Genomic DNA, 12,744 nt, shown 5'->3' with positions numbered 1-12,744 from the left:
TCCAGATCTTGTAATCGTTTATTTAGCTTCTCCGCAGTGTAGGCCGCTCCTTCCTTGTAGCTGGGTCTCGCTTGGACCGGTATGGGAAGGGGGTCTGCGGGGGGTCTAGACTCGGTCTGTTGGTCAAGTTCAGGGTCGCTTGCTCGTTGCGGTGACGCTGCTCTTGACTGCTGTCTCGACGAGTTCCTTGAGCCCCTGGCGGAGGGAGAGGGAGTTGTCCTTTTGATCAGCTGCTCTATTAGTTGCGCTTGTAGTCTGTCACGCTCTGCGTCTCTTTGGGCACCGGCAGCGGCGCGCTGGGCGTCGGCCCGGTCTCTTGCCATATTCTCTTCCATCTGGAAGCGTCTCATCTCCAGACTTGTGCGCTGTTCTTCGCTCCGTTGCTGTGCTTGGAGGTGTTCGCGCTCGCTGGTCGCCTGGGCTTGGAGACGTTCGCGCTCGCTAAGCGTCTGTGCTTGGAGCCGATCGCGTTCGGTAGAGGCTGTCAGGCTGACGAGGAACGCCTGTTGTAGTATCCTCTCCGCTTCGCTGGGGGAAGGCGGTAGTGGAGGTGAGCCGCTCCTGCGTGAACCGCTCCTGGGGGTACTCGTTGGGGAGTCCTGGAGCTCTAGTTCCTCGGCGCTCTCCTCTTCTTCTTCCGTGCAGAGTTCTCTCTCTGTAGGGTTGTCTTCCTCCCGGGGCGTGTCGGGGACTACTTCTTTAGTAGTGGCGGGGGGTAAAGGCATGTCAATTCCCTCCTGGTCCACACCGTGGGCTTGGTCAGTTACATTAGGACCTACTAGGGCCTCTGTGGTCGGGGAAACCTGGTCGTTAAGGTCAGACATAATTTTACTTTCTACTTTTACCACGTTTACCGTTTGTCGAAGGCTAGGTAGTTGACTGACAGTGTAAGCCTCTAAGTACTGAGGTGTCTGTCGTCTGCGCCGCGGGCGTTCTAGGTTAGGAGGATCGTTTCGTGGAGTGTTCATCATAGGCCATTTCGATATTAATAACACTATATTAATATTACACTAGTTACCATCCGGCTCGAAGGACCAATTGTAGCTGAGGGGTACAATTCCCTGACTGTATTGTTAGATATGATATTTAATACCACTACCTCATGTACTTTAACTTCTGGCCACCCAGTACAAGATATAAGTATGATGAACACTTTCCCACCTGATGAAACGAACCAACACAAATGTACCAAATCGAATATTTAATACAGCAAAGGGTGTATACAACATTCACTTAATTACATTTATGATTTGAAATATTGAATATGCACTTTTATGGCAAATGAGTATTCGTAGGTAAATCAACATTGAATGTCCAATCTCTGGTTGCGCAGGGAGTAAGTATACAACCTGGAATATTTAGGAAACGATAGCGATGGTACTTAAATGATTATAGCTGGATACACTAAGGGGGGGGGGGTCCCGCTGGTTGTAAGACAGTAGGAGGGGGGGGTTAGAGAAGCCGCTGGCGGTATCCCATCTGGCCGACGGTGTCTTGGGAGAATCCAAAGTCTTAGACACAGTGCCCACAGAACCTCGGGCAGCAGACGAATACAGCTGGACCCTCTGTGGAACGGTATCTGCCGGTCCACAACGGAGAGACGTGGTGCGACCTCACGTGTAGAGCGCCGCCTCACCTGGAGTCCTCTCCGGGGGGTAATTCCAACACTCGACAGTGTTGGCCTTTATCCATGGAATAATCAAAGCACACAAAGCATAATCCAAGAGCCGTGGAAGGCTCGCCGTCGTCGGGTAGAGTAATCCAATATACAGGTCCAGTCGCTCTTGACCCGGAGCTCCTCGGATGCAATCACCACTAGGGGTCTGACCAGCCTGGATAAGCGTCCAGATAACGTCAGGAACGATGGGGGTACTGATAACTGTAGAACTCGAACCGAACGATGCACCATACATAAATAGACTATTATTAGCTTAATAGAATACGTCCAACTCGACGGTATGGTGCCAAACTATGACCATTCAACTATTAATCTACACGATATCTCAATGCCTATTCTGGGCCAAGTAGGCCCTACTACACCGCACGTGCTTCGTGGGGAGGCTTTTGCGTCTGTCACTCTGTTGGAGGGTAAAGAACTGGACTAAAAGAAAGTTCTACTTTACGAGCGCCATATATATATGCGCTATGAACAAATAGTACCACACGTATTTCGCCCGACATATTACTGCGCGGAACCGGGGGTTTGCCTCGACATGTTAGGCGGCACGATTGAACTTGGACCTAGGGGTATGGCAACCTGGCGCCAGGTTCTCGTCCAATGGTAGAATGAAACTATTATGGGCTGTTTAGTAGAAACGGGGATATTCAATGCATATTGTACAAGGAATATACAGGGGATATCAAACGATATACAAATCCAATTAAATATATATATATATAAATAAATATACATATTCGGTTTAATCTGATCCTTCACAACATATATGATTATAGAAATCTCAGGGCATTGAGTCGGAAACCGGCACATATTGACGGGAGAAAGTGGCGCAGCCAAAAGTGAGTGTAGTCTTTTGAAGGAAGAGACGCAGGGCTTTTGATGGACTTTCGAATTTCGAAAAACTACCCTACCCAGCTCACGCCAGCCCCTGTCAAGCATCTGACTTCTGGATTAACTTTTTTATTTCTCTTATTTTTCGGGATTATCTCCCACAAACCTGAACGTTATTGCCATAATACAGAACACAGTTTGTTTCTCTACCTTTCTGTGAACGTCTAGCAAAAAACGGCGTTGCAATCTGATGAAAATTCCTTGAGAAATTTACATTATAAAAAAGTAACTGTACTTGTGAATCACGCCTGGTGATACTAAATCCAGATTGAATTCTGCCATTGGGGCAATTTGGCATAGGATTTACACACTGTGCTTAAAGGGGAACTTCGATTGTAGTTCCCCTTTTAACCCTTTCACTACCACACTACCAAAGGGTTAACCCTTTCACTGCTACAATACAGAAGGTTAACTGTTTCACTGCCACATGACAAAGGGTTAACCCTTTCACAACCACACTACAGAAGGTTAACCATTTCACTACCACACTAGTTATCGATTGTAAATGAGTTTGAATAGGGCCACCACCAGTGATGTCATCGGGGGACACTGAATCCTTGTGGTGTGTTGATCACAGCTCCATGAAATGATGATGTAGATGGAAAAATAGCAATACCTTGTCTTATAGGGACTAGCTACCTTATCGTTTCATTGAGCTGTAATTAACACAACACAAGGAGTCGGTGTCCCTTCAATGACATCACTGGTGGCCCTATCCAAACTCATTTACAATCGATAACTTTCAAACTAAGTGAATATGTGGCAAGTTTTTGGATGTGTTTTTTGGTGAAGTGCCCCTTTAACCCTCTCACTACCACTCTACCAAAGAGTTAACCCTTTCACTGCGACACTCATCATCATTAGGTGGCTTCTTCGTTCCGAAGGTTGCCTATCACTCTCCAACCCATTCTGTCCCCACTTCTTCTCTCCAACTCCATGACTCTGCCTCTCACTCCGCTCCAATCACAGACGTCATCTACCCAGCCTCTTCTTGGTCTTCCACTTCCTCTCTTTCCATCCACCTTCCCCATCACCACCTTCTTGAACATCTCCCCGCTGGATCCTCTCAGAACATGCCTGCACAACTCCATCTTTCTCTTTTTCAACCTCTCCAGCAGCTGTCCTCCTTGCATATCCGCTCTTCTCAGTACCTCCTCATTCTTGATCTTATCCTTCCATGTTATCTTCAGCATCTTCCTCAGCGTCCACATTTCAAAAGAGTCTATCATCCTCTTTGCCTCTTCATTCAGCGTCCATGCTTCTGCTTCGTATGAAAAGACTGACATAACATATGTTTCCAAAATCCTGGTCTTCGTTTTCCAACTTATGTTTCTTCTCAATAATTCTTTATGGTTCCAGAATGCGCCCTTTGCAATTCCGGTTCTTCTCTTAATGTCCATGTTAGCTCTTCCACCTTCACTGATCCAGCTTCCAAGGTACATGTACTCCTTCACTTGTTCAAGTTTTTCTCCATCTACCTGTATTTTACAAACAGTTCCTGGTGTTTTTTCAATGATCATTACTTTAGTTTTCTTTATGTTTAGCGACATTCCATAGTTTTTGCATTCAACATTCAGCTTATTCATCATGTCCTGTAGATCTTCTTGACAGTTACAGACTATAGCAGTGTCATCCGCATATCTTATTTTGGTGATGTTCTCTTTGCCAAGTTTTACTCCTTTCCCTCCTCTCAGACCTTTTTTCATCAGTGATTAACTACATATTAAAGAGTACAGGGGACAAGATGCATCCTTGTCTTACACCCTTCTCCACCGGGAAGTCTCTTGATTTCTCCTTTCCTATTCTAACATTAGCCTTCTGCCTCCAGTATAAGTTGGCAATTATTCTTCGGTCAGAAACTGGTATTTTGAATTCTTCCATTGTTCTCATCAATGTTGTATGTTCAACTCTGTCGAAGGCCTTTGTGAAATCGATGAAGCAAATATACAGCTTATACAGACACTAGAGAAGGATAACCCTTTCACTGCCACACGACAAATGGTTAACCCTTTCACTGCCACACTACAGCAGGTTAACCTTTCACTACCACACTACAGACGGTCCGAGTGAAAGGTTAACCTTCTATAGTGTGGTAGTGAAAGGGTTAACTGGCTGTAGTGTGGTAGTGAAAGGTTAACCTTCCGTAGTGGTAGTGAAAGGGTTAACCTTCTGTAGTGTGGTAGTGAAAGGGTTAGCCTTCTGTAGTGTGGTAGTGAAAGGTTAACCTTCTGTAGTTTGGTATTGAAAGGGTTAACCTTCTGTAGTGTGATAGTGAAAGGGTTAACCTTCTGTAGTGTGGTAGTGAAAGGGTTAACCTTCTGTAGTGTGGTAGTGAACGGGTTAACCTTCTGTAGTGTGGTAGTGAAAGGGTTAACGTTAGGTTATGTATATAACCAAGTTCTGTGAATGCTAGTGACGCTCAGCGTCATATTGCATATATCTCGCTTCAGCGGATTTACACTGAATAAATTTCAAAATGTACCTTTACATGCCAGCATTCATCTGGCCACACCCCCATCCGCTTACCTACATAAGCGGGGGTGGGACCACACACTCATCTCCTTCCCAACAAATTTCACCACAATGAAAAATCAAGGGCCGCAGCGGCGTCTAGACGCTGAGCGTCACTAGCATTCACAGAACTTGGTTATATACATAACCTAACGTTCTGTTTCATGCTAGCTGCCGCTCAGCGTCATATTGCATAGCAGGAGCTGAGCGGGAGCTAGAAGCTCGACAAATGTACCCCGCTGAGGCCCCCCACAACCATCAGACCGGGGAGGACCGAGCCCCCCCGACCCTCCCTAATGGAGGATACCCCCCCTATTGGAGGTTCACGGGAGGGCGACGGATCCGACCGTGCGAAGAGGCACTCAAGCAACTCAACGCACAGGGTGAGCAGACCGTGGCTTGACCCCACGACTACACACACGCACATCCCGCATGCCACCCGGGAACGAACGGAAGGAACAACCTCGTTACTGCCCCCAGAAATCACGGGGGCAAGAGCAAACCCAACCCCGTGGCAAGGCCGTAGCAGCGGAGCGCGAAGGAAGACCCAGACCCACTGAAGGGACTGGATCCCCTGGAAAACGGGGGCCCGGAGAGGTCAATGACACCAGGCATCAAGACCCCACCAGGTGGTCACTTAGTGACACCGCCCCCCACATCGCCAGCGTATTCGGATAAGGCCCCTCCAAGAGCGGGCCCTTTCCCCCCATTAGCACACCGCCTGTCACACTGACCCTGCAGAACAGGCAGTCAGCATGGCCGTAAGCACACAAAAAAGGTTAACCAACGGAAGCAGGCAGCGCACCGGGGAAAACCAGGCAACAGGCTGTAACCTGAGCCTGGAGCACTGCGGACGAGACAGGCGCCAAAGGAGTCGGCTGAAAACAGCCGCCCCGGCGGAAGGGGCGTATGCTGGCGTTGTTGATCACCATGACAAAGCCTCCATTAAAAAAAAACACCCAGAGGGGTTGAGGCAGAGAAGGCTGACATGATTGGCAGACGTCATGAACGTGCAGGGGCACACTCAACCGGGTAACCCGGGAGTTGACTCTGCTCCAACACACCAGGGAACCAACCACCCTGTCGTTACCATATGCGGTGGTTGTTTCTATAACCCCTCAAGAAAAAACTCCAAAACACACCTGCGGGCATACACTGGCTATACCGCAGTACAAGTGTTTCAGTTTTCAAAAAAGGGTTATCCCAGGCCTACGGTATCAACGAAACTTTACTTCGGACCGGGCCCGGCGGCACGGGAAGCACAGGGTTACCAGAGGAGGTCCAAGACCACCCCAACAGCCCCCTCTTCGCCACGCATGAGAGAGGAGCGAAAAGAATGGAGAACCAGCCCTAAGCACACCGCACTTGGTATTCCCAGGCGGTCTCCCAACCAAGTACTAACCAGGACCGAACCTGCGTAGCGTCCGAGATCGAACGAGATCGGGCGTGTACAGGTTGCCATGGCCGTAAGCCATTACGATAGTGCAGAGTACAACATGTACCCAACAAAGGGTCTCCATAACGCCTAACCCTGTGACACCCGGACCGACCAGGCATTTTCCCCCCCGACAAAAGCACAAGTCCCTCAGGGTACCAGAACAGCAGATCTGCATCCCCGGCGGACAACGGGTTAACTGACCTGGACCAGCGTGACCAGACCAGTCCCGTGTCCTAACCACGCCGACATGCCCACTCCAGGAGAGGGGGTAGGTATGCGTGTCGATCTAAAACATGAAAAGAGGGCGCCACCCAGACGGTCCCCATTTAGACCGTGCTCAGTGGCCCACCCCAAGGGCGTGAGACCCCTCTACCTATGTTCAGATCTATTCCGTTACATCCCCCAGATATGAACGAGAATTCATCGAGACAACCTAGTAAACTGGCGCTCGGAAGAGACAAAACTCCATCCCAGTTGCCCCATAAAAACGCTGTTTTAACAAGCAACCAAGGCGCACTTAGCCCCTGTGTGATTCTGTCACAGAAACACACCTGAGCCAGCACTATGTATGCGTCGAGACCCAAACACATCAATGGATAGTCTAGCAAGACACCATTCTTCCTCCAAGTCGCCTGGGAGAACGACACGGAGCCGTCGTGCTTCATGTACCTTTCTCTTTTTATTCAAAAAAGAAAGAACACAGACTGACATGAATCCCTTGTGACGCCGCTGGGGGTAATTTTCTTTTTACATTTTTACATCCCACCACCCTCCCATAGGGAGGAGACGGAAATCCCCAGAGAGACTTCCCACGCGAGCTGTATAGATTGAAAAGAATATATTGCAACATTGAGCCATGTAAAATGTTGGGTTAGGGCTCTCCGAGGAGGAGGCACTGAACCAATACACACTCAATAATCGAATTGAATCGAATACACACACAATAGAGCAGGACTCCTTTTTGAAGTTCTACTCACCTTGACAATCTGAGGAGGAGGCTCTGAACTCTGAGGAGGCTCCCTCACAGGGAAGGAGAGTCCTAACTCACAGAAGGCCCGAGTAGGAGCTTCGTGAGGAGGAGCCCTGACCACTCCCTGAAACAGATCCATCATATGGACCTGAACAGCTCACGGAAGTCTTACCAACAGAGACCCGCACAGTGACGTACTCTGTGGCGGGGGAATTTCTGCGGTGCACACGCCCAATTTTCCAGGCCGTGGGACCAGGAAACCCCCCCCCCCCTCTTACCCTGTAACGTGCCGAACAGCAACGTGACAGGAACCTTGAAGGACAGGAGGTTGTAACCCCTGCCCATCAAAAGGGGAGGGAAGGATTACCAGTTCACCCCTTTACCACCCCACACCCATGATACGATATAATGACAAAAAAGAGCATGACACAGTCATAGTCAGCTACATGAAGTGTATAATAATAGTTTCACACAGCTCATGTGCTAACCTGCTATCTGATTTTTACTAAGGAAAAAACACAGAATAGAGAGGGCCCCCTTAAGAGCCCCGGTACCAGACTTACACATGTGCTTCTGTGGCCAACCTAACCCAGTTGTAGATCACAAGACACACACAACCCTTTATCACCACAAAAAATGGCAAATACACGCTACAGAGGAACGCCGTTTTTCATAATGAGAGAATACACAATTCTCTATTAGTATCGGCCACAGGCCTTGCTAAGCACACACGAAAAGTGACCAAACAATCTTTTCTTTAGGAAAATATAGTTTCTCAAGCGGTTTTAGCACAACCCCAGCAACTAAGCTAAGGGTTACATCGTATCCCACAACACAGTGACACAATATATTGTAAACAACATGTCTGAGAGGAGGGTGGGGAAGTCCCCAGGGAACCGGGGGGAACACCCCTCCTACCTTACCCTTGATACGGCCAGTTGAACAGGTAAACCTGTTAATATGTGAACACACTGTTCATTGTCATTACAGGCTGAGAAAATAATTCATTCTTCACTCATATGTCACTAAGCATAGCTTTATAGGTTAAATAACCCCCTTAGTTGTGAGTACACGGTACAAGAACACACATGATGTTTCTCAACACAACAAACCAGATCATTTTTACATATGTAACAAAAAACCCGATTTGCATGGAGAAGCTAATACCAGTGACAAGACAACTTGCGTCGTATCCTAAATGTATTGCAGCAACACCCGTTTTGGAAAACATCGTTATTACAAAACATTAGAAGGGAAGGAAGAAGACTCGTTTTAAGGTCTGGTCGGGACCTTTTCCTACCGTGAGCGCAGGCCGAGCGAACTGCAGTCCTAACGGGGAACCGAAGGTAAACACAGCATTCCTGTGTTGACGACAAGAGCAGCGTCGCTACGGTTCTCCTTGTTGACGCAGTCCTCGCTGGCCGGGCTCCCGGTAGGTTCGACTAACATCCTCTGTCAAAGATGATGTTGTAGTCGGTGTTTAAAGCATGTTATAGTCTCAGAACGTTCAACAGTGTAGCATTAAGCTAACAGCCGATCGGCTGATAGCAACAAGCTAACATATACCAGCCTGGTAAACACAGAGAGCTAACGCCGCAGCTAACAGCTGCGCGGCTAACAGGTAGGCCACAACTAGCACGCAAGCTAAGCAGCTATCACCTGAACTTGTACACACACGATATAACAAGCCACACTTCCGACAGGCCGCCGTCTGAAACCCTCCTCACTTTTAAGAGAGAAGAGAAAAAGAGATGTCAACACAGTTTACAACAGTGATTTTACCAGACATCCGGCGGAGCCAGCACAAGTCCCATCTGGGTTGCAGCCGACTTGAACATGGATCTTCCGATAACGAACATCCATGCCCACATTTCCTCGTTAGGGTATACTCTCATTTGTATATGAAAGATGGGGCCTACACGGTGACGGAGAAGCATCCACTCGTCCAGAGAATCCTGGGATCACCAGTTCCTGGTCGTGGCCCACTAGTTGACTATAATGGGCTTCAAACCAAGATCCTCCGCCGTCGCCTAAGAGGCTGAACAGAGGACCCTAATCTGGGTCCGGTTTTCGTAAACATTGTCAGCTAGCCCCCATAGCACTAACAGACAAGTGGTGCTTGCAAGCAAACATTACTCACCCAGGCTTGAAAACCAAAAGTCCCTCACAACAGACTTCCACAGTCCAGCTGCATAGCAGGAGGGTCGAACCCATCCAGGCGCAGCAAAGGAGGACTGCAGTTTGGGGAGTATATTAGCGACACGAGCCCCTAATACGAAAAACCGGTGGAGGTTTTAGAATGATCATCATCTTCCAGACACTCCAGTGACGAAGACAATATCGCCGTATTTTCTCGAAAAAATAGTGAGCGAGAAAATAAAGATATGATGTCAACGTATCTCCTTGTTCTTCCTTTCACGTCAAGTGGGCATGTGAGCAGCACGTAGCTTGTGGATGACATTTGAGAAGGAGATGAGTGTGTGGTCCCACCCACACTTATGTAGGTAAGCGGATGGGGGTGTGGCCAGATGAATGCTGGCATGTAAAGGTACATTTTGAAATTTATTCAGTGTAAATCCGCTGAAGCGAGATATATGCAATATGACGCTGAGCGGCAGCTAGCATGAAACAGAACCTTCTGTAGTGTGGTAGTGAAAGGGTTAACCTTCTGTAGTGTGGTAGTGAAAGGTTAACCTTCTGTAGTGTGGTAGTGAAAGGGTTAACCTTCTGTAGTGTGGTAGTGAAAGGGTTAAGTCTGAGCCTCATGGCCTATTTGTTCCTCAGTGGCGGGTCGTCAAACCGCATCCACTCTACATCTCCCTCCGTTGTCCTATGCCTTTAAAGAATTTTTTTTAGCTCTATTTATTAAAATAAAAATAAAAAATCTTATGTACCTTAGATACTATTGTTACTTTGTTTGTATATATATAAGATAAGATAAGATATTCCTTTATTGATCCCCTTGGGGAAATTCAGGCATCATAGCAGCATGGGAGAAGGGGGGGGGGGGGGTACAGGTAGTAAAAACAACACAGGCAGTGTAAACAATTAGGTCAATTTGGTCAATATAATTTACTATCTAACTAGCTGAAAGAAAATATTCACATTATTCACAGTGTCACATAAGGTGCAGTATGCATAAGGTAGTGTTATAATTTACTATCTACTGAGTATACATTATTCACAGTATCACAGTATCCACTGAAATATACATTATTCACAGTATCACAGTATCACAGTATCCACATAAGGTGCAGTATGCCTAAGGTAGTGTAGGTTGTCCTCCTTGGGTTCCTATAAGTCCCAGGTCAATGTCTGGTAGCAGTCGCTGCCCCCTGTTGTGGAGCCTGGAGGCTGCTAGTTGCTGCCCACTGTTGTGGAGCCTGATGGCCGCTGGTATGAAGGACTGTCCGAGGCGGTTAGTTGAGTGTCGGGGGGGAATGAGTCTGTGGCTGAACGAGCTTCTCATCTTGACTAGCTCGTCGTAGAGGGGGTGGTAGGGGTTCTCCATGATGGCAGCCAGCTTCCTTATCATCCCCCTCTCTGCCATCACCTCAAGTCTAGGTAGCTTGACTCCCACCATATATGTTTCATTACATGTATATTATACATTCATACTAATTATTCGCCTGTTCTATTCTCCATCCATCTATCATCCATTATATTATTATAATAATCCATTATATTATACAGGAAAAATCTGCAGCTGAAGTGCCCTTGAGCAAGGCACTTAACCCCCAACTGCTCCAGTGGAGTTGCTCAGTGGCCAATGGTGTCAGACTGTGGTTGTACTGGGCAGCTCCCAGGTATGAATGGAACTGTGTGAATGTGAAGCAGGGCGTAGCTGAAAAAGAGCATCTGTGCTCAGCGAACCTACCCTGGGTAAATAAAGGTTAAACAATTATCACCGACAGGGCGGCTACGTGGCGTAGTAGGCAAGGCGCTCGCCACGAATGCGGAGACGCTGGGATCGCCTGTTCGATCCCAGCGCTCCACATTGCTTTCAGTTTAGCTGGTCGTCCGTACTAATACACATTGGCCGTATTAGGGGGTGGGAAACTGATGGGTGGGGATCGGGCGTTGTGGACAGTGACTCCTACAGGTCGGTTGGTGCGCCTGCGCAGTAGAATCAGGAAGTGTCGGGGGCAGCGTGAGCCTCCCACGCGTTACTCCTCGCCACTGAGAGATCGAGCTGCGCAGGTGAAAAGATGCGACTGCTGTTACCTCAAGTACCGGAGGGGACTTGTGCTATGTATGACTTAGTCCACATTGCAGCCGGCTTGTGGGAGGCAAGAAACGGCGTTCGTGACAGGGGAGGGTTGAATTGGATGATACGAAATTGGGATGGGAGAAAATATAGAAAATGGGAGAAAAAGTGGATAAAAAAAAAAAAAAATTATCACCGACATCCAAGTTGGGGGATCCCCTTTGAACTGCCCATCTGAGGTTTCTCTCCTACTGCTAGGTTTTTAGTGAGTCGTTCCTTATATTCATTGGGGAAAGTCTGCAAGTGTTCCATATTTGGATTCTATGTTGCTTTTTGTTTTTGATCTTTTGTGTTTCTTCTTGACTTGTACAAGAAGACTTGCGCAGCCCATGGGGGCTATTCCATGTGATCTCGGGCTATACAAATACATGTGATTTTATTTTATTTTATTAGAGTCTTCCACCTCTTCTCCCGACACCAAGCCCACCACGCTGGTGATAACCACCACCGGAGTATGAGCCAGGGGGGAAACCTGGCATTCTTTATACAGTAGACCAGTGCTTCCCAATCCTCTCCTCGAAGCACCCCAGCCGTTCCATGTATTTGTTAAATTCCACCACCACTTAAACACCTGATTCAACTTAACAAGCCCTTTATTAGTTGTGCTGTTGGTGGAATTTAACAAATACATGGAACGGCTGGGGTGCCTAGAGGAGAGGTTGGGGAACCACTGCAGTAGACAGTTAGCCAACAGATTCTTCTCTCAAATGTAACACACACACAGTGTTAATTTTGTCAGCTATTTTGAATTTAGTCTTAGTCATGTCTCAAATGCTCTTTTTCGTTTTCATCATATTTAGTCACCTTTATCTATTTTTCGTTTAATCAAGTTTTAGTCAACTACAGGTCTGAGCATTTTAGTTTTAGTCTTTTTAGTTTAGTTTCGATTTAGTCTTTTTAGTTTAGTCTCGCCACTCAGTTACAGCCTCATAAGTTGGCGTGAGCTTTTTCTAAACAAAAAAAGCGAACGTTAGTCCTAGCTCGTTAGA

General features: G+C 47.4%; 1 protein-coding gene across 1 annotated transcript in view; it reads left to right on the top strand.

The window, feature by feature from the left end:
* rab3gap1 (RAB3 GTPase activating protein subunit 1) overlaps window positions 1-12,744 on the top strand; it is a 248,328-nt gene that overhangs the window by 118,836 nt on the left and 116,748 nt on the right.

Source organism: Notolepis coatsorum (genome assembly GCF_963971535.1).
Source record: "Notolepis coatsorum genome assembly, chromosome: 5".
NCBI lineage: Eukaryota > Metazoa > Chordata > Actinopteri > Aulopiformes > Paralepididae > Notolepis > Notolepis coatsorum.
The sequence above is the reverse complement of the archived record's forward strand: the minus strand, read 5'-3'. Positions and strand labels throughout refer to the sequence as shown.